The sequence below is a fragment of the Bufo bufo genome, chromosome 3 (assembly GCF_905171765.1).
Source record: "Bufo bufo chromosome 3, aBufBuf1.1, whole genome shotgun sequence".
Taxonomy (NCBI): Eukaryota; Metazoa; Chordata; class Amphibia; order Anura; family Bufonidae; genus Bufo; species Bufo bufo.
In genome coordinates, this window is record NC_053391.1 from 433,912,347 (window position 1) to 433,934,408 (window position 22,062).

General features: G+C 45.1%; 1 long non-coding RNA gene across 1 annotated transcript; it reads right to left on the reverse strand.

The window, feature by feature from the left end:
* Positions 1-247: 247 nt before the first annotated feature.
* LOC120995656 lies at positions 248-21,796 on the reverse strand. Its single transcript, XR_005777642.1, has 3 exons — positions 20,935-21,796; positions 9,405-9,412; positions 248-258 (listed from the first exon to the last, which is right to left on the reverse strand). It is a non-coding gene; the product is annotated as an uncharacterized LOC120995656 (long non-coding RNA).
* Between the last annotated feature and the right edge of the window lie 266 nt (positions 21,797-22,062).

The window sequence follows — 22,062 nt, forward strand, 5'->3', positions numbered from 1 at the left end:
GGATGAAATTTCATCAAACTCCATCAAAGTAGGAATGGTGCGAGTGGTAGGAGAGAGAGAAAAGTGATGGAAATTGTACATTTTACAGTATACTATTAGACAAAGCTCTATTTGCAGAACCCGTAATACCCTTTTAACCCTAAGGACTTTTAAAGCCACACAAAGGTGGAACTAGCCTTTAATGGCGCATACTGTGGACTGCAGCTAAGCTCTCTTCGCTGCAAAGTGCATTTTCCTTTGCGTAGAGCACATTATACACTGCCTGTCCAAAAAAAAAGTCGCCACCTGGATTTACCTAAGCAAATAGTTATGAGCCTCCTATTGGATAATTACTGCATGGGCGATTATCTTTCAGCTGGCAATAAGTTATTTAACCCCAACTGGTGCAATGAGTTGCTTCTGATTTCTTATACAACCATGTCGAAAGACACATCTCGTGGTCGTGGAAAAGATGTCTGTTTGAGAAGGGTCAAATCATAGGCATGCATCAAGCAGAGAAAACATCTAAGGAGATTGCAGAAACTACTAAAACTGGGTTAAAGGGGTTGTCCGGTATCAAAATTTTTTTTTAAAATACCTTTACACACTCTTAATAGCCAATTCAAGGTCCCCACATATGTTTTCTTGTATTTTCTCCTCTTCTACAGGGCTCCCACAGTCCCCCACTCATTGTTGACATCGATGTTTATGTTAGCGCTAACTTCCTGCCGCACATCGTCACCTCCACTGTGCATCCGCCCCCCTGAATCATTCTTTCTCCAGCCTGCTGCAGAATTTGCATGTATTTTTACATAGGAGGTGTTTACTATGCTAAGTAGCATAGTGCTCTGCCTCCTTCATTGAGAAGAAAGCGCACTGCCCGGTGATGTCACAGGACCAGAGAGCGGGGTTTAGCGTCATGTGTTGCCACCTAGTTTCCGCCCCTCAGTGCGCTCTGCATAATCACTGAGCGCACTGAGGCTGACGGTGACGTCACCGGGCTCCCTGCGAAGCGGAAGCAGAGGCTTCGCTCTGCAGTAAGGGACCCGGTACGTCACTGAATCTTTGAAAAGCGGCACTTCCGGCAGAGGATTTATGACATGAAAACGGGGCATTAGAAAAGTCTGGCACAGGTAGGACAGGAATGTATGTAATATTTATGTGCTTGGTGTTCACTTGTAGCAATGTCCCCAATCCTGGACAACCCCTTTAAGAACTGTCCAACACATTATTAAAAACGGCAAGGATAGTGGGGACCCATCGTATTCGAGAAATGTGGTGGGAAAAAAATCCTGAATGATCGTGATTGGCGATCACTTAAACGTTTGGTGAAATCAAATCGAAGAAAAACAACAGTAGAACTCAGGGCTATGTTTAATAGTGAAAGTAAGAGCATTTCCACATGCACAATGCGAAGGGAACTCAAGGGATTTGGACTGAACAGCTGTGTAGCCGTAAGAAAACCACTAATCAGTGAGGCAAACCAGAAAAAAAGGCTTCAATTTGCTAGGGAGCATAAAGATTGGACTCTGGAGCAATGGAAGAAGGTCATGTGGTCTGATGAGTCCAGATTTACCCTGTTCTAGAGTGATGGGCGCATCAGGGTAAGAAGAGAGGCAGATGAAGTGATGCACCCATCATGCCTAGTGCCTACTGTACAAGCCTGTGGGGGCAGTGCTATGATCTGAGGCAGCTGCAGTTGGTCAGGTCTAGGTTCAGCAACAGTATGTGCTCCAAGAATGAGGTCAGATGACTACCTGAACATACTGAATGACCAGGTTATTCCATCAATGGATTTTTTCTTCCCTGATGGCACGGGCATATTCCAAGATGACAATGCCAGCATTCATCGGGCTCAAATTGTGAAAGAGTGGTTCAGGGAGCCTGAGACATCATTTTTCACACATGGATTGGCCACCACAGAGTCCAGACCTTAACCCCATTGAGAATCTTTGGGATGTGCTGGAGAAGGATTTGCGCAGCAGTCAGACTCTACCATCATCAATGCAAGATCTTGGTGAAAAATTAATGCAACACTGGATGGAAATAAATCTTGTGACATTGCAGAAGCTTATCGAAACAATGCCACAGCGAATGCGTGCCGTAATCAAAGCTAAAGGCGGTCCAACTAAATATTAGAGTGTGTGACCTTTATTTTTTTTGCTGGTGACTTTTTTTTGGGACAGGCAGTGTACATGTGTTGTTATGTAAATATTACTGAATGCTGACGTATTTGCCTATTCCTGCACATTGCAGAGTTTTCTCAAGGCTCCAGACAGTAGCAGGATCTTTACTTAGCAGATATACAATTCTCACGTTGTTTCCATAAAAATATATAAAACTACAAAAAATAGCAAAACAAAGCTATGATCTGACTCATTTGTGTTAAAAACTGAACACATTACAGCCTTGACTAATAAACGTTAAATGGGTTGTACCAAGCTTGTTACTTATCACCTCTCTACAGGATAGGTGATGTGTCTGATCGTTGAGGGTCCGACTGCTGGGACACCCATGGTCATGAGAATGAGGGTTCTGACTTCTGTTTGAATGAAGCCGGGGTCAAGCATGCATGCTTCTACTCCATTCAATCTCTATGGGACTGGCGAAGATAGCCACCAAAGTTTTACGCAATTTTCGGCGGTCTCACAGACTTTCAATGGAGCGATGGTTTGCATGTAAAACTGACATTTCATTATTTTTTTCTTCATTTGAGGGATATCTGGCTTTCACTGTGTTGAAGACCCATAACTGGGGCTCCACGGTTATTTTGCATATCACTATTTCATTTAAAAGGGGAGACGGTGCCCCTATTCGTGTGATCAGAACTCCACCAATCAGACATTTATCACCTATCCTGCAGATAAGTGCCAATCTTGGTAGAACCCTTTTAGTTGGAACCAGTCATCAGGTTCATGTGCATCATGCAGGGGCAGACTGGCCATAGACCCTACTGGGAAATTTCCCTGTGAGCACTATGGTATTGCTGACCCCACTTACTTGTGTTTAAACTGGTGTAAAGTAGAACTGGCTTAGTTGCCCATAGCAACCAATCAGATTCTACCTGTCATTTTTCACAGCTCCTTTGGAAAATGAAAGATGGAATCTGATTGGTTGATAAATCTCCCCCATAGTTTAAAGACAAGTGGGGAATGGAATGAGGAGTCCACCGAATGGCTTTCCCTGCGCTGCTTGATTGACAGGTTGCTCCCTATAAGCAAACATGGATAGACTCGATAAGCCAAGGAGGGCAAGAAGATGCCACATAGTACACCCTTTGCCCTGCTCATTAATAAAACTATGTTTCCTCTGAAATGCCGCAGTCATGAGGGACCCTGTCGGGAATTCATTCTGCCGTGGTGTGGACAGGCTGAACCAAATGACAGATTCCTTGTAAATCACTAACGCAACAATATTTATTCCAATATTAGAAAAGGAAGGCCAAAGAACAGTATAATCACATGCTGCTCATGAACACTAAACTTCCATGGAATATATAAATCATAATTCAGGTGCAAATTCAGACATATCCTGTTTGGCTGTGGCCATGATCATATGCTCGCAGTCTTCCAGATGTCAACTCGGCAGAACACAATGAGCCATACCTGTGTACTATGCTGGGAATGAGTGACTCACCGCAGATGGAACCGTTTATTAAGGTGTGTTCTTCCTTCCAGCAAGAATACTGCATGCCATAAACATGTAAAACGTGTTCTTCGGCTCAGGCAGCATATGATCATGAAATGTTTCTATGGAGGTTCAATAAATAGCTATATACAATCATCGCGTATGAACGCGGTCTGAGAGAAGCGGCCTTGTTACTCATAGTACCAAAAGTCCGTATGACCTTTTTCTATAACACTACAGAGAAGCTCACCTCTGCTTGGCTACAATGGTCAAAAAGACCCTTTTTATTTAAAGGATGTTTACACTGCTTTTTTTCCATGCAGATTTTGGCACATATACTGCACCAAAATCTCATTTTTTCCATGCGGAATTCAAAACCATGTCAAGAAGGGACGTTGACTGGGGTAGTCCATGGACAGATCTGTAGCATTCAGACTACAACTCCGCTGCAAAATTCAAGGGCCAGCCTCTGATTTCTGCTCCTCCGATCATGCTTTCTCTACATGCACCTGAACATACCGTTAGGCCACTTTCTTATGGTCAGTATTTTGCATCAAACCAAAAACCAGGAGTGGAACCTACAGACAAAAAGTATCATGGAAAGATTTGTGCCTCTGCTGTGTTCCAGGCTAACACCTGGTTTTGGCTTAAAAATACTGATCAAATATGGACTGTGTGAAAGTAGCCTAAGGCTACAAGCACACGACAGTGAAAAAAAAGTCCGTTAAAAACGGACACACTGTCAGTTTTTCATGGCCATGTTGCATCAGTGTGTGCATCCATTTTCTGGCCGTGTGTCCGTTTTTAATGTCCGTTTTGCATCAGTTTTTCATGTCCGTTAAAAACGGACATAAAAAATGGATGAATTTGATTGGCAGTTATTTCTAGACCCACCCTTCTGAGAACACCCACAGGATAGTAGGCCCCCAGCTAAAATAATGTCCCCCATAGTGTAGGAATTTTATTATTTTATTTTTTCCTGCCCCCAGCTTTAATAATGCCCCCATTTTGGCCCCAGCTAAAATAATGTCTCCCACGGTGTAATTTTTTTTTTTTATAGTGCCCTCAGCTTTAATTATGCCCCTAGCTAAAATAATGTCCCCCATAGTGTAGGAATTTTTTTATTTTATTTTTTCCTGCCCCCAGCTTTAATAATGCCCCCTATTTTGGACCCAGCTAAAATAATGTCTCCCACGGTGTAAATATATTTTTTTGCTGCCCCGAGCTTTAATAATGCCCCCAGCTAAAATAATGTCCCCCCATAGTGTAGGATTATTTTTTTTGCTGCTCCCAGCTTTAATAATGCCACCATGTAGGCCCCCTGTTAAAATAATGTCCCCCATAGTGTATGATTTTTTTTTTTACCTCCCCAGCTTTAATAATGCCCCCAATGTAAGCCCCCATCTTAAATAATGTCCCGCATAGTATAGATATTATTTTTTTTAATGTCCCCAGCTTTAATAATGCCCCCAATGTAGGGCCCCATCTTAAATAATTTCCCCCATGGTTTAAATAATGCCCCCATAATTGCCCACCGCTGTTTTTGTTGATTTAAAAAAGAAAACTTTACCTTATCCACTTGCTCGCACTGCAGCAATCTCTTCTCTTTTCACTGAACAGGACCTGCCGAAAGACCTGCGATGTGCGCGATGACGTCACTGAGCGCTCCCACGTGGTTACGTCACCATGCAGATGGCAGGTCCTGCTCAATGAAGAGACTGCCGCAGCTCGAGCAAGTGGATGAGGTGAGTTGTTGTTTTTTTAACACCTAAATGGCCATATAAAGTGCACCAGTTTTTAATGGCCGTTAGACGGGTGCACTCCTGTCACTTAGACAGCCGTCACACAGCCATTATTCACTGTCGTGTGCATGAGGCCTAAGGCCTTATTCACACGTCCGTGTTTTGGTCAGCAATTGTGAGCCAAAACCAGGAGTGGATCCTCCACAGACCATAAGGTATAAGGCCTCTTGCACAAGAACGTGTGCTGCGGACCGCAAATTGCAGTCCGCAATGCACATGCACCGACCGTGGGCCAGCCGCATGCGGATCGCGACCCCATTCACTTGAACGGGGTCCGCGATCCGTCCATTCCGCAAAAAGATAGGACAAGTTCTATCTTTTTGCGGAACGGAACACCACGGAAGCACTCCGTAGTGCTTCCATAGGGTCCTGTTCAGTGCTTCCGTTCCGCATCTCCGTGATTGCGGACCCATTCAAGTGACACACGGTCGTGTGCAAGAGGCCTAAGGGAAAAATCTGCACCTGTTCTGTGTTGAGATCAAAATAACTGATTGAAACCACTGATTGTGTGAATAAGGGCTCTGAACATGACCATTGGCTGTTTTGCTGTCCGTAAAACACAGATACTAGCTGTGAGCATTCTGCATTTTGCAGAATGGTTGGCCCCTAATAGAACAGTCCTATCCTTGTCCGTAATGAAGACAAGAATAGGACATGTTCTATAATTTTGCGGACAGCATGGAAGTTAATGGGTCCGGATCCAACCAGCAAAAAAATGCGGATCGGATGTGGACCCAAACCACGGTCGTGTGCATGAACCCTTAGGCATTAGGCCTCATGCACACAACTTTCCATGTGGTAACCCACATTTTCTGCAGATTGTACACCACCCAATGTATTTCTATGTTGCAGTGGTTTTTTTTGCGGATCCCTTTTTCCATTCCACAAATTAAAGATCATGTCCTATTGTGGTCGACTTTGCAGACAAGAATAGCCCTATCGGTGGGAGTGAGAAAACTATGGGCACGGCCGTGTGCATGAGGCCTAAGACTGTTATACAGTGAGGAACAGAAGTATTTGAACACCCTGCGATTTTGCAAGTTCTCCCACTTAGAAATCATGGAGGGGTCTGAAATTCACATTGTAGGTGCATTCCCACTCTGAGAGACAGAATTAAAAAAAAAAAATCAGGAAATCACATTGTATGATTTTGAAAAAATGAATTTGTCTTGCACTGCTGAACATAAGTATTTGAACACCTGAGAAAATCAGTGTTAATATTTGGCACAGAAGACTTTGTTTGCAATTACAGAGGTCAAACGTTTCCTGTAGTTCTTGACCAGGTTTGCACACACTACAACAGGGATTTTGGCCCACTCCTCCACACAGATCCTCTAGATCTGTCAGGTTTCGGGGCTGTTGCTGAGCAACACGGAGTTTCAGCTCCCTCCAAAGAGGTTCTATTGGATTTAGGTCTGGAGACTGGCTAGGCCACTCCAGAACCTTGATATGCTTCTTAAGGAGCCACTCCTTGGTTATCCTAGCTGTGTGCTTCGGGTCGGTGTCATGTTGGAAGACCCAGCCACGACCCATCTTCAATGCTTTGACTGAGGGAAGGAGGTTGTTGCTCAAAATCTCCCATTCATCCTGTCCTTAATACAGTGCAGTCGTCCTGTCCCCTTTGCAGAAAAGCACCCCCCAAAGAATGATGTTACCACCCCCATGCTTCACAGTAGGGATGGTGTTCTTGGGATGCAACTCATCCCAAGTTTAGACCAAAAAGTTCTACTTTGGTCTCATCTGACCACATAACTTTCTCCCATGCCTCCTCTGGATCATCCAGATGGTCATTGGCAAACTTCAGACGGGCCTGGACATGTGATGACTTGAGCAGGGGAACCTTCCGTGCAATGCATGATTTAAAACCATGACGGCGTAGTGTTCTACCGACAGTGACCTTTGAAAGTGTGGTCCCAGTTCTCTTCATGTCATTGACCAGCTCCTCCCTTGTAGTTCTGGGCTGATTCCTCACCTTTCTTATCATCAGTGATACCCAACGAGGTGAGATCTTGCATGGAGCCCTAGTCCGAGGGAGACTGACAGTCATCTTTAGCCTCTTCCATTTTCTAACAATTGCTCCAACAGTTGATCTATTTTCATCAAGATGCTTGGCAATTGCCCTGTAGCCCTTTCCAGCCTTGTGGAGGTCCACAATTTTGTCTCTGGTGTCTTTTGACAGCTCTTTGGTCTTGCCCCTGGTAGTAGTTGGCATCTGACTGACTGTGGGGTGGACAGGTGTCTTTAAAGAGCTCAGACAGGTGCTAATAAGTTAGACTAATGAGTGGAGTAGAGGTGGACTTTTTAAAGGCACAGCAACAGGTCTTTGAGAGCCAGAATTCTTGCTTTCTCAGGTGTTCAAATACTTATGTTCAGCAGGGAAAGATAAACAAATTCTTTAAAAATCATACAATGTGATGTCCTGATTTATTTATTTTTATTCTGTCTCTCAGAGTGGGAATGCACCTACAATGTGAATATCAGACCCCTCCATGATTTCTAAGTGGGAGAACTTGCAAAATTGCAGGGTGTTCAAATACTTCTGTTCCTCACTGTACATAAGACCAAACAAGTCCACAGTACAGGTAAGAGAATGTAAGGCCTTTATATTACGAAAGCTTTCTATTTGCCATATCAAGTTGAATATATTTGATCATTTACATGGTGTTCCCTATGGCACTTGATCCTGGTCACACACTGATGTGGCACCGGTGTTCTGTGCACAATTTATAAAGGTTGTCAGGTTTAGAAAACCGGTTTTCAAATAGTCTATTAGGGTATTCTGTGCTATTAGAAGGGGTCCCTTGTAGGAGACGTACAATTTTCCAGAGCAAGAACTACCACCAAAAGTGCTTTTCTCCCAGTAGAAAACCAGGCATGTCCATGCTTTACACACACACTTTCATTCCTAAAGGGGTTGTCCTATATTCTAGTTTTCAAACCAGCACCTGGATCTGAATTCTTTTGTAACTGCATGTAAATAGAAATTTAGGATAGCCACTTAGTTATTCTATAAAATGTATCTGTATAGCGCCACCTGCTGTTTGTTTCTTTTCTTATTTCTTTGTCCTGCTCACTGAGAAGGCCGCACATGCTCAGTTCCATCTTTCAACTGCCCCCTGAGCTGTGATAGGGAGAACATGGACACGCCCCCTTAGCTGCAGCCGAAAAGACCCTCCCCTAGAGCTGTCAGCTTGATATAAATCTAGCAGAGCAATGAATGGGGATATCCCTGGATCCATGTGAGGTACAGGGCTGGTTCTAGCTTTGTAAAGATATTGTCATGTACTATATAATGTCTGATTTTAATTTTTAAATTAGTCACGGGATAACCCCTTTAAGTTCCCTGGTTGGGGGTGCTTCTTCAGTACTAAACACTGGCTACCAGGTTTTGCACCCGATTACAGCTGGTGGCTAAAAGGGTACAGGTAGCGGCGTCTAATAATCCAGCTATTTGGAGCCGAGACCTGCAAGATAATCTGAAATCTAACCAGACCTAAAGAAAAAGATTTAGCTGAGATCAGGGGCGTAGCTAAAGGCTCATGGGCCCTGGTGCAAGAGTTCAGCTTGGGCCCCCCTTCCCTGTGCTTTGTGGCCAGGGGCAGGGAAGCACATAGTCTTCATGCTGCTTGAGGCAAAAATTGAAACGGCACCTCCCCCCATGCCAAATTCTTAACCTAACCCCTTCCCTCCAGCCAGAGGTGTAAATTGACCAGCATGCACTTTCTATAATGCATGTGTCTTATGTGGAACAAGGGTCTTTGGGCCCCCTCAGGCTCCTGGGCCCGGTAGAGACTGCTACTTCTGCACCCTCTATAGCTACACCCCTGGCTGAGATACTTCTGAGACCCTTAGGCCCCTTTCACTCAAGCACCCGTTCTCAACTCTGGAGCACTGCCGGGGTCACATAGCATTGTATTGATTTATGATGCGATGTACCCCTTAAAGTTTTGAAATGGGGGGCGGAGCTAACCAATGGCCGGGTAAGACGTGCTTTACTGCGGCTCCTGACCGACTCCAACTTCGCCGCATATACAGGACACCCTTGACCCCGCTGACTACATGAAAGGTCGCAGGAGGAGACCCCCGTCGACACCAGCTCCGATACGCTGCAAAACGGGAGCGATTTCCCGCTTCTTCGCCTCCTCCAGCCAGACAGACGCTGACAAAGAAGGAGACGATTCTCCTAAGATGGCGTCCAAACAGCGCAGAGCGGCGTCCCCTGCGCGCCACAAGGAACCAGACCCACGAGCCCCAACCTCACCGCAGCAGCTGAAAGGTACACCTACCGGTTCACCGGCATCCTATGCTGCAGCAGCTAGCTCCGGCTCGTCGGCGGCTTCGTCTCCCTCATGTGCAGGGTCGTCTTCAGCAGCACCTCAGGGACATTCCCCTAGAAACCGCTGCTCCCAGGCCACGATATCCGAATCAGGGGCATCCATGACCCCACAAAGGGAAGATGAAGACTGGGACTGGAAGGTTCACCTCAAATCCCTCCCCACCAGACATGAAATAGATGCCTTATTCTCCAGGCTGGAAACATCTCATAAAAGGGACATTGAGGCCTTGCAGCATGACTTGAAGCAGGTGGGTCAGAGGGTGGAAGAGGCTGAATCCATGCAGGATCAAGTGCTGGGGGTCCTGGACTCACACCAACAAGTTATCCAGGCACACTCTGCCCAGATTCAGGACATTATCACACATCTGGACGATATTGAAAATAGAAATAGGAGGAATAACCTACGCATTAGAGGCCTTCCTGAAGATATTCTACCACAAGACCTAGAGAAATGGGCCATTTCCTTTTTCAATACATTGCTGTCCAGAGATCTGGGACAATCTCTTGAAATAGATCGTATTCATAGAGCCCTAGGTCCTAAATTAAGCGATCCTAATCGCCCCAGAGATATCATATGCCGTATACATTTCTTTAAAGATAAAGAGGCCATCCTGAAAGCGGCCAGAACTGCTGGCAAAATCATGCATGCTGACAAAGAAGTCATCATTTTACAGGATCTGGCCAGGCGTACCTTGCAGCTATGCAAAGCGTTGAAACCGCTTTTGACAGCACTCAAAGCCAAGGACATACCTTACAGATGGGGGTACCCATTCCAATTGTCTGCCTCTAACGATGGGAAGTCAGCTGTATTCAGATCCCTAGATGACCTCGCCAACCTCCGTGCAGCCTTTGATCTTCCGCACTTGGAGTTACCGGACTGGCCTAGTCCGAGGCAACCCATCGCCATTCCACGGAGGGAAAGATGGCAGATGACCTCACCTAAACAGAAGAGGGCTTCTAGACGTGATCCTAACCCCGATGATTGACTGTCGGCGATATTCTTCTGTTTTTGCTCACTCACCTGAGGGGATTTCCACCCTCCTGTTCCCTTCATTGTTCTATACTGTTATAGATATATATACAGAGTATTATCTCGTGGGTGGGTCTTCTAGACCTTTACACACACTTGACCTGTTGTATTTTGCAAATGTTATTTTTGCTTTATTGAAAGTTGGAGTCCAGTAAGGAGACGGTTCGGTCCTTGCTTTCTCCCTACCCCACTTAGGGACCACGGCACACACCGCCGCGAACGACCTCAGTCATCACTTAGCACCTATTGAACCGACGGTGTTGGTTCTTACAATAGGATTTACATGTCTTATATGTGCACTACCTTGTGTTTATTCGTATGTCTTTGTGTTTTCCCTCCCTTATGTGTCCCTCCTTATACCCCTACCACATTCCTGTTGGTACTGAAAGGATCTAGGAGATTATGCCTCCTTCTCACTAATACTCCTCAAAATGGCACCTATTTCGTTTTGCACTTTTAATGTCAGGGGTTTCAATAAACCCGAGAAGCGTAGTCAGATTTTGTATAGCCTCCATAGGAAGAGAGTTATGATTGCTATGATTCAGGAAACTCACTTTAAGGCAGGTGCTGTACCCAAATATGCAAACCGTTATTATCAGAATTGGTTCCATGGTCCTAATCCTTCCAGCAGGTCGGGGGGAGTTTCCATAGGGCTTCACAAATCATTTAGTCATACAGTCCTATCTTCTGAGATAGACTTGAAAGGCAGGTTCATTTTCATTAAGCTCTCTGTGGATCGCTCTGTTGTAACTGTAGCTAATGTTTATTTTCCTAACCAGGGGCAGACAACCTATGGATCCAAGATCTTGAAAAAATTATCCAAATTTGCTGATGGTTCCCCAATCATACTTGGAGGCGACTTCAACCTAGTGATTGACCCGTTGCTGGATTCCTCATCTGGTAGGTCCTCAATCTCCCCGAGTTCTATGCGCAGATTCAAATCTGAGCTCATGGCACTCCGCCTGGTGGATCTGTGACGCATTTTGCATCCAGGTGTCAGGGATTATAGCTTCCATTCCCCAATTCACAACAGTTATGGTAGACTTGACCATATCTTCATATCTCAACAACTGTTAGATTTTGGGCCTAAATGCTCAATTGACACTCGTCTGTGGTCTGACCATGCACCAGTGTTTGGCCTTATCTCATCCCAACCCTCCTGCCCCCGACCCTTCTCATGGAGACTGAACGACAACCTGCTCTCAGACATAACCTGCTTAGCAGATATCCGGAAAGCCATTTCTGACTTTATTAGTGATCATCAAACGGATTTGACTGCCCCCCCTTTTAAATGGGAGGCCCTCAAATGCGTGCTTCGGGGGGTGTTTATTTCACATGGTTCCAGACTGAAAAAGGAACGTTCCCACAAATTGAAATCCCTCTTATCTGATCTTGCCACAAAAGAAAATTTAAACAAAATTTCCCCTACTGACACTCTAAAATCGGACATTTCTTTAGTTCAACATCAAATACTGCAGATTCTAGATCAAAAATCTTTATGTTTTAGAGATAAAATTAGACACGGGTTCTTTGAATATGGTAATAAATGTGGCAGCTGGTTAGCTAGGGCCTTATATCCCCGAACTGCTCTGACTCATGTTCCATCAATTAATACACGTGCAGGAGATTCCGTATATAACCCGGTAGACATCACTGCGGAGTTCCAATCCTTTTATGCATCCTTATATAATCTTCCAGCACCTGATCTCTCACGGGAATCTTCACTTGGTGATGAGACTCGTAACTATCTAGCCCAATTTGGCCCCACCCCCATTCCTGACGAAGACGTAGTCACTTTGGAAGATGATTTTACTCACCCTGAGCTGGAATCAGTGATCAAAAATCTGAAGAATGGGAAATCCCCAGGCCCTGATGGGTTGACCTCTCGGTTTTATAAAATCCTCCGCGAGGACCTTACACCCTTATTGGTCGAAACCTTTAATTCCATTTCACCGGATTGTCTATTTTTCACGGCAAGCTCTCCAGGCGCACATCACTGTCATGCCTAAACCAGGTAGAGACCCAGCTTCGTGCTCCAATTACAGGCCTATCTCCTTGCTCAATGTGGATCTCAAAATGTATGCCAAGCTTTTGGCTCTGAGGCTCCACCCACACATTCCAGGTTGTATCCACAAAGAGCAAGTGGGATTTGTACCTAGACGGGAAGCCCGAGATAATACACTTAAAACGTTAGGATTGATAGCGAGAGCACAACAAACCAAAATCCCGCTATGCCTTCTCACTGTAGACGCAGAAAAGCCATTTGATAGGGTAAGTTGGCGGTTTTTAGAGGAAACTCTGCGCCACATGGGCCTAGGAGACAGAATGATTCATAGGAGATTAGCCCTTTATTCCTCCCCTTCGGCCTGTGTTCGTGTTAATGGGCTTCTGTCTGCTCCTTTTGAGATCCGAAATGGAACACGTCAAGGGTGCCCCTTGTCACCTTTTTTGTACACTCTTGTGATGGAATCCCTAGCTAATGCTCTTCGGGCAAATCCTTCTATTTCGGGTCTCAGACTTGGTAATACAGAACACAAACTGTCTCTGTTCGCAGACGACCTGCTTATATATTTGACCTCTCCCAGGATTGGGTTGCCCTCGATTCTCCGTGAATTTGACCTCTTTGGTCACCTTAGTAACTTTAAAGTCAATGTGCAGAAATCAGAGATTTTGAACATTAACATGTCCCAACGGGAAGCAGATTTTCTAAAGGGTTCTTTCTCCTTTAAGTGGACCTTACAGCACATTAAATACTTAGGAGTGTACATACCAGCGAACTTGACACATGTTTTTAAGCTTAACTATTTGCCCTTGCTTAGATCTATTGAATCTAGTATCCATAAATGGACTCCACTCCAGATCTCTTGGTTTGGGAGGATTAATGTGGTGAAAATGGACATTTTACCGCGTCTCCTATATTTGTTCCAGACGATCCCATGTAAAATTCCCTTAGCCTATTTTGCAAGGATCAGGAGAATGGTTTCGGTCTTTGTATGGAAAGCACCCAGGGCTAGACTTGGTTACAGCCTGATATCTCGTTCTAAAGCTTTGGGAGGTACGGGACTGCCAAACTTCATCTCATATTATAGAGCGACAATCTTGAATTGTGTGCTCGATCTGTGTCACAACCGCTCTACTAAACTATGGGTGGAAATTGAACATGAAATGGCACCGCATTTGGCCACTGGAATCTTTTGGTTGTCCCCTACTTCCTTAAATACACTGCCTAACTCGCAATCTCCGATGCTTCTCTATACTTTGGCTAGGCTTTGGACTAAATTTGCGGTCAAACTTGGCCTTATACAGTCTCCTGGTCCTCTCACGACACTCACAGGCCATGCAGATCTTCCCATAGGCTTGAGCCAGCTCCCAGCTCTGGGATACCGGAATAGACATCCAACTAAATTGATGGACGTCTATAAACAGAATGGTCTACTCCCTGTTGAAGACCTCTCCCACATTATACCTTCGTGTCCTGGACGCTGGCTCCTCTATTTTCAGCTATGAAGCTTTATTAAGTCCCTGATGCCTGGATTGCAGTCATGTCCCCCCTTAACGGAATTTGAGAAAATGAGTACAGCAAGTTCAGTTCCTGATCATGCTATATCTCTACTATATGCCATGTTGAACTCTGGGGAGAAAGGGGATTCTTCCACAAGTACTCAAGGAGCTAAATCTAAATTCATGTCTGATTGGGAATCGGAACTGGGATCCACCTTCTCGGTAGACCAATGGTCTAGATCACTCCTCTTCACTCATAAGTTAACTGTGTCCTGTAATTTACAGGAACTTAACTACAAAATCCTTACCAGATGGTATAGGACCCCAGTGCGATTAAGCCAATTCTATCCCCAGGTGCCAGATGTCTGCTGGAGGTGTCTTACTGCAAAGGGCTCAATGACACATATTTGGTGGAACTGCCCGGGTGTGGCTCCCCTGTGGAGAGAGGTCTTTGTCTTATATAAGGCTACTGTTACGCCTTCACCAGCGATAGCTCTTCTATCCATGTTTTCAGGGCGGATTTCGCAGATTAAGAAGGGTGCCCTTCGCTTGTTTATCCTAGCTATGAGACAGATAATTCCCCGTCAATGGAGGTCTACGGAGAGTCTTTTGAGAGTGACCTGGTCTAACGCACTAGACTCTCTAGTTCATATGGAGGAGTTAAGTGCTGTAAACACAGAATCTGCTTCGGCTTTCTGGAGGATTTGGGACCCATGGAATCAGTTTCGCACCTCCACGTGCTTCCATGATTGGTTGACAACGGGTATCATTCCGGTTAGTGGCTCCTGAAGTAATACACACGGTAGGGCCCTTCTATTCTATACCCCTCCTTTCCCCTTCCTTTTGTCTATGTCATGTCTTGGTCTGTCACATCTTGTGATGTTTGTCCTTGTTTTATGTGGTTGTTTGTCTAGAAATTAGAGAATGTATACCATATGTGCTCTTATCCACAATTCCAGAAGTCCCCATTGGCTTGTTACTTGCCAGTCTTGTTCTGTATAGCTAATTATAGACTGTACTACTACCTCCAATTTATTTGTGGGGCCAGTTGTCAGCCTCTGTATTTCTTTTGTACATGTATTGGATAAACTTATTCATTTATATGTTTTAATAAAATAATGATTGAACCGTAAAGTTTTGAAATGTATTGGATAACACTGACAGCATTATGTCAGTGTTATCCAATACATTCCAGACCTCGAAGGGTTACATAGCATCATAAATCGATACAATGCTACGCTACCCCAGCAGTGCTCCAGAGTTCAGAACGGGTACTCTTCCTGACACACGCTGCGAGTCTGATGCGTGGGACTTGCTCGAGTGAAAGGGGCTGAGGGTATGACCACACTGGGTGCTTGTGATGCCTCGCTGCAGTCGCGTACCACACTGCTGTACAAGCTACAGTTGCCTCCAGTTAACTAATTAGAACCGCACTGTTTAGGCCGGGTTCACACTCCAGTTATTTCCTTCAGTTATTGTGAGCCAAAACCAGGTGTCGGTCAAAAACACAAAAACAGGAGGAAATCTTTACATTACACCGTATCTCTGTGTAGGCTTCACTTCTGGTTTTGGCTCACAATAACTGACAGAAATAACTGATTAAATAAGTGAAGTGTGAACTCAGCCTTAGGCCTCATGCACGCGTCCGTATGTGTTTTGCGGTCCGCAAAAAAACAGATGACGTTCCGTATGGCATCAGTTTTTTTTTGCGGATCCATTGTAATAATGCCTATCCTTGTCCGCAAACTAGAAAAAAATAGGACATGCACTATTTTTTTTGCGGAGCAACGGAACGGACATACTGATGCGGACAGCACGCGGTGAAATAAATGGGTCCACATCCTATCCGCAAAAAAAACGTATCGGACACAGAAACAAAATACGGTTGTGTGCATGAGGCCTGAGTCTGCATTGGTAACTCACAATATAGCGTGGACATTAACAATGCAGACCAGTTAATTGGAGCCCACTGCAGTTTATACGGCCAAATCACAATTGTGTCACGACCACGCCGTGTGGTTGCACCCTTATATTCTTTTGTATTCCCAGAGGTGATCTACTCCTACACACGCTTATTAGTTTACTATGGCCATTTGATAAGCCAAGACATTTAAAGGGGTTGTCCATAAGGATAAAATGTTTTATATAAGACACCCCCGCTGCTGCTGTTCTAATGTCTACCAGGTTCCTGCTTACTGGTCCAGGCACAGCAGGAGATGCCAGCTCAGCCAGTGACTGGCCGCACCGATGACTTGCCTCAGCTAGTGATTGGTTGAGCAGGTGCCTCCTGTGTGTCAAGCCCAGACCAGAGACCAGCAAGGACCCAGTGTAAGAAAGGAAAGGGCAGGGAATCGGTTTTATTTATTTACGCCATTCTACCCCTTATCTAAAAATAAAATGTATCCTGTCAGACAACCCCTTTAATAATTTGGTACCTCTCCAGGCCTATTAATGCTGGATTAAAGGAACCCATCTTTAACATTATTTTTACAGTTAAATTAGCCTACTCTCACACTAGCGTTTTGGCTTTCCGTTTGAGATCAGTCATGGGCTCTCACAAGCGGTCCAAAACGGATCAGTTTTGCCCTAATGCATCTTTGAATGGAAAAGTATCTGCTCAGAATTCATCAGTTTGCTTCCGTTCAGTCACCATTCCGGTCTGGAGGCGGACACCAAAATTCTGCCTGACGAAGCAGAACCAACCCGATCCGTCCTGGCACACAATGTGAGGCCTCTTTCACACAGGCGTTGCGGGAAAAGGTGCGGGTGCGTTGCGGGAACATGCGCGATTTTTCAGCGCGAGTGCAAAACATTGTAATGCGTTTCGCACTCGCGTGAGAAAAATCTCGCATGTTTGGTACCCGAACTTCTTCACAGAAGTTCGGGCTTGAGATCGGTGTTCTGTAAATTGTATTATTATCACTTATAACATGGTTATAAGGGAAAATAATAGCATTCTTAATACAGAATGCTTAGTACAATAGGGCTGGAGGGGTTAAAATATATATATTTTTTAAATTAAACTCACCTTAATCCACTTGCTCGCGCAGCCCGACTTCTCTTCTGTCTTCTTTTTTGCTGTGTGCAGGAAGAGGACCTGTGGTGACGTCACTGCGCTCATCACATGGTCCGTCACATGATCCATCACCATGATAAAAAAAGGTCATGTGACGGACCATGTGATGACCGGAGTGACGTCACCACAGGTCCTTTTCCTGCACACAGCAAAAAAGAAGACAGAAGAGAAGCCGGACTGCGCGATCAAGTGGATTAAGGCGAGTTTAATTATTTATTTATTTTAACCCCTACAGCCCTATTGTACTATGCATTCTGTATTCAGAATGCTATTATTTTCCCTTATAACCATGTTATAAGGGAAAATAATAATGATCGGGTCCCCATCCCGATCGTCTCCTAGCAACTGTGCGTGAAAATCGCACCGCATCCGCACTTGCTTGCGATTTTCACGCAACCCCATTCATTTCTATGGGGCCTGCGTTACGTGAAAAACGCACAAAGAGGTGCATGCTGTGATTTTCACGCAACGCACAAGTGATGCGTGAAAATCACTGCTCGTGTGCACAGCCCCATAGAAATGAATGGGTCAGGATTCAGTGCAGGTGCAATGCGTTCAACTCACACATCGCATCCGCGCGGAATACTCACCCGTGTGAAAGGGGCCTAAGTCAATGGGGGAAGGATCAGTTTTCTCTAACACAATAGAAAATGGATCCGTCCCCCATTGACTTTCAATGGTGTTCAAGATGGACCAGTCGTGGCTATAGAAGACATAATACAACCGGATCCGTTCATGACGGATGCATGCGGTTGTATTATTGTAACGGAAGCGTTTTTTGCAGATCCATGATGGATCCGCAAAAAAACGCTAATGTGAAAAAAAGCTTGTGGCTTGGTGCCCATGGACCTGGGGTGGAATTGCAGAGGAGGATCCTGTATTCTGCTGTTGGATTTGCAGATAAAAGGAGGACATTTTAATTCTTTGCACTCATTGCATTGATTATCATGCTGCTAATCTGTCCCGACACGGAAAAGATGGATGTTCTGAGCGCCCATTGCTTCCATAGAGCTCACACAATAAATACCACAAAGTAGGGGCATCATTGTTTCCTGGATTACGGCAGGAGAGATAAATGACTTGTTCACATAGCAACATGGGAACGGCTGGGAAAATGTGGGGTGATCAGGTACATTATTCCACGCCGTCATTAGATTAAATGAAAGAAGTACCGGGACGTTAACCCCTCCATCACTGGACAGAGATGATCTGCTTCATCCCGCACTACCTCCCAGGGATCTTCTGCGCTGCAGAGGTTAACGGGAGCGCTTAGTGCGCTGGTATTCAAGTCTGTGAAACACACTGAACACAAAGATCTCATTCATCAGCTGCGCTCCCGCTAGGAAGAAAATGTGGGAAAGATTTCGCTCACACACAGAATCAACACGGTGGCCGAAAAAACAAGACAGGATCTCATTGTTGATCAGAGAGTGTTTAGTTAATAGAGATGGGAGGACCATAGTGCAAATCAGGCATCGATGCTTCTCACCAAAGTAACAATGTCGTTTACCCAATGAACAATGGAAAGCAAAGTGTTAACAGTTCACAGACAATAGGAGGCCGACCCCAGTGAACTGTCCATGAACATCCAGCATAGTACCCATTAGTGTTTGAGTATCGTTCTCATATCATCACCCTAATGCATCTGACCTAATAAATGATCTGTGTCCCCGCAGCAGAGGTATGACCACATGGCGGGGTTTCTGCACGCAGTTTTAGAAGCCAAATTGGAATTCACGCCTGGTTTTGACTTCCAAAACCGCATCGAGAAACCTGGCCGCACGGTTGCACCCCAATGCTACAAGCAAACCCTGTGAAGTCTTGTCCCGTAGCCGTAACATCTGTCTGATACATGTTCACACCGTAAAATACACGACAGAAAAACTGATTCCACCACAGATGAGCCCCATTCAATGAGGGTAATCTGCTCACAGACACCTGCCGTGGCAGGCACGTGGAAACCGTGTCAAGTACAGACATGTACCCTCTTGACGTGCATAATAATCTGCGGCCATATGAACAGCGATGCAGATTCCCATGGAAAACAATGGGATGCAGGCTTGCTGTGGTTTTCATAAGGATTTTGCTTCAAGCCAAGTAAACACCCTTTACTGTTAAAATTCAGTGAGGAGCATTTATCATGGTCTTCACACTACTACTGGGACACAAATTACGCTGCACAACATCATTTTGCCATCATTTGTGACTTTCAGGTTCTCGAAACTTTTCTAAAGTGATGAGAAAGGAGTGGGGCTTCACGGGAGAAGGCGCGGCCTCTCTCAGCCCACCTGATTTATTATAACTTGCGCCCAGGGAACCTGTCACCTAAAAAACACCTCCCAAACCACCAGCATTACCTTAAAGTAGCCAGCAGTATGTTCCTAAAGATCCTTTTCTTCCTCCGGCCAGATGCACCAAAATCTTGAAAAATTAACTTTATTCCCCTGCACGCGCTATGTAACAGCAGAGTTTGAAGTCAAGGCGGCAGCGGCTTCCGCACTTTAAGTCAAGATAACCACGCCCCCTTTCCCAGCCCCTTCACCTCTGATTGACAGCCGCGCACGTGAACGTCTGACGCGCACTCACAATCGGCCGGCTTTGCTGAACAACCGAAAGCTATCGGCTGTCAATCAAAAGCAAAGAGGCTGTGAAAGGGGGCGTGGTTATCCTGACTTGAAGCGAGGAGGCCGCTGCCCCCTTGACTTCACACTCTGCTGTTACATAGAGCGTACAGGGGATTAAAGTTTGTTTTTCAAGATTTTGGTGCATCTGGCCAGAGGAAGAAAAGGATCTTTAGGAACATACTGCTGGCTACTGTTATGCTGGTGGTTTGGGAGGCGTTTTTTAGGTGACAGGTTTCCATTAAGCTATAGCTCAAGTCTACCTGTAGATTTGTGTTTCTAGCAAACCAGGGCCAGAGATACTCCAAATTTATTGAGACATCTGCAGGGGGAATCAAGACTGGCATACGGAAACACCAGCCTTGATAAGTCTTCACCACCATTTTATCAAAAAGTACATGGAACTGAGTATGGCAGGATCTGACTACTCAGGTTCTGTTTGTAGTCTGTAACCATGGAGACACAGGAACTGTATACACAGTATGGTAGGATATTTTCAATCAAGACTACTTGTGCAGTTGTTAGATGTAGGATATACATAGGCTTTCACGTGAACTGGTCACATGGAGGAGTAGATCACTTTACAGAGTAAATCTGGACGTCTCTCCTCTCCTTAAAAAGAGAACAAAGCCGACGGTGAACTCAGCCAGGGTCACACATCTGGTTACCGTGCAATGTCTCTGCCGCCCTCAATGGTTGGGGGTTGGATCCAACAAGGGAAGAGAGGTATAAATCAAAGCTTTAGACCATGTGCAGTTTAAGGATTATTTTTCGCTGCAAAATCTGCACCCAGAATCCCTTTTATTCAAGGGAATGGGCTTATCCATCATGGACTTTATGTGAAAAAGTTGCTTTTTTTTTTATCCACTTAACAGCAAGAGGAATAACATAATTACAATAAAGTAATAGATTTGTGTGTTCCTGAAGCAGAAATTTAGGAGCAATGGCCGACAGGTGACCACAACAGGGTCTGTAACTGCTATTAGATCACTTGCAGCGACCGTATTGGCAATCGCTAATACAAATATCGATATGCTCATGTACATGGTGTCTTCCAGCATTAAAGGGGTTTGCCAAGTTTTGTGGATACGAGTCTGATTGGTGGGGGTCCAACCAACCGATCAGGGGGTCCTGTGCAATGCTGCTGCATTCATCTCTATGGCACTGCTGGTGTCTGCCATACTGTGTACTCCGCTTCTCCTCCACCGTCCCAGAGATAAATAGAGCAGCAGCGCACATGGGTGGCACAGGACCCCAGCTTTGGGAGAAGTTGGACCACCACCGATCATTCTCTTAGCCCCTAACCTTGAGGACCGGATATATACGTTTAAAACTGGACAAACCCTTTTAAGATTATCCAACCGCCTCCCAGTCATGCTACCTGGTACTGTGTCGCACTGGTCCGTGACATTGGGACGTCAAGTATACTGAAACACAGACACGAGCACAAAATCATCCTCAGGCAGGCAAGGTAAGAGATTCCCTTCCCCGCAGCCGAATCCACAGAAGATACGATTATAAGGACCTTCACTATAAACTGCAACATGTCCGCCTGCTTCTATACCTTTCTTCCCTGCTGGATCCAAACGTGGCAGACATGACCGCTATTCAGTTCTCATAGCTTATGGGATGTTACATTTACAGAAAGTGCTATCTGTGCAATGTGTATCACGGGGGCAGGTGAGGTACAAAAATAGAAATGTATGGGGTCATCTATCAAACTGGTGTAAAGTAGAACTGGCTTTGTCGCCCATAGCAACCAATCAGCTTCCACCTGTCATTTTTGACAGCTCCTTTGGAAAATGAAGGGTGGAATCTGATTGGTTGCTATGGCCAACTAAGCCAATTCTACTTTACACCAGTTTGATAAATGACCCCAGTGGGGAGAGATTTATCCAACAGGTGTAAAGAAAAACTGGCTTAGTCGCCCATAGCAACCAATGAACTTTCACCTTTGATTTTCCAAAGGAGCTCTGAAAAATGAAAGGTGCAATCCGATTGTTCCTTGACACCAGCTTTGATAGCTCTCCCCTTGGTGCCTTATTTTACATGAAGCACTGGACCACCCAGAAGTTATAAGACAGGCGGCC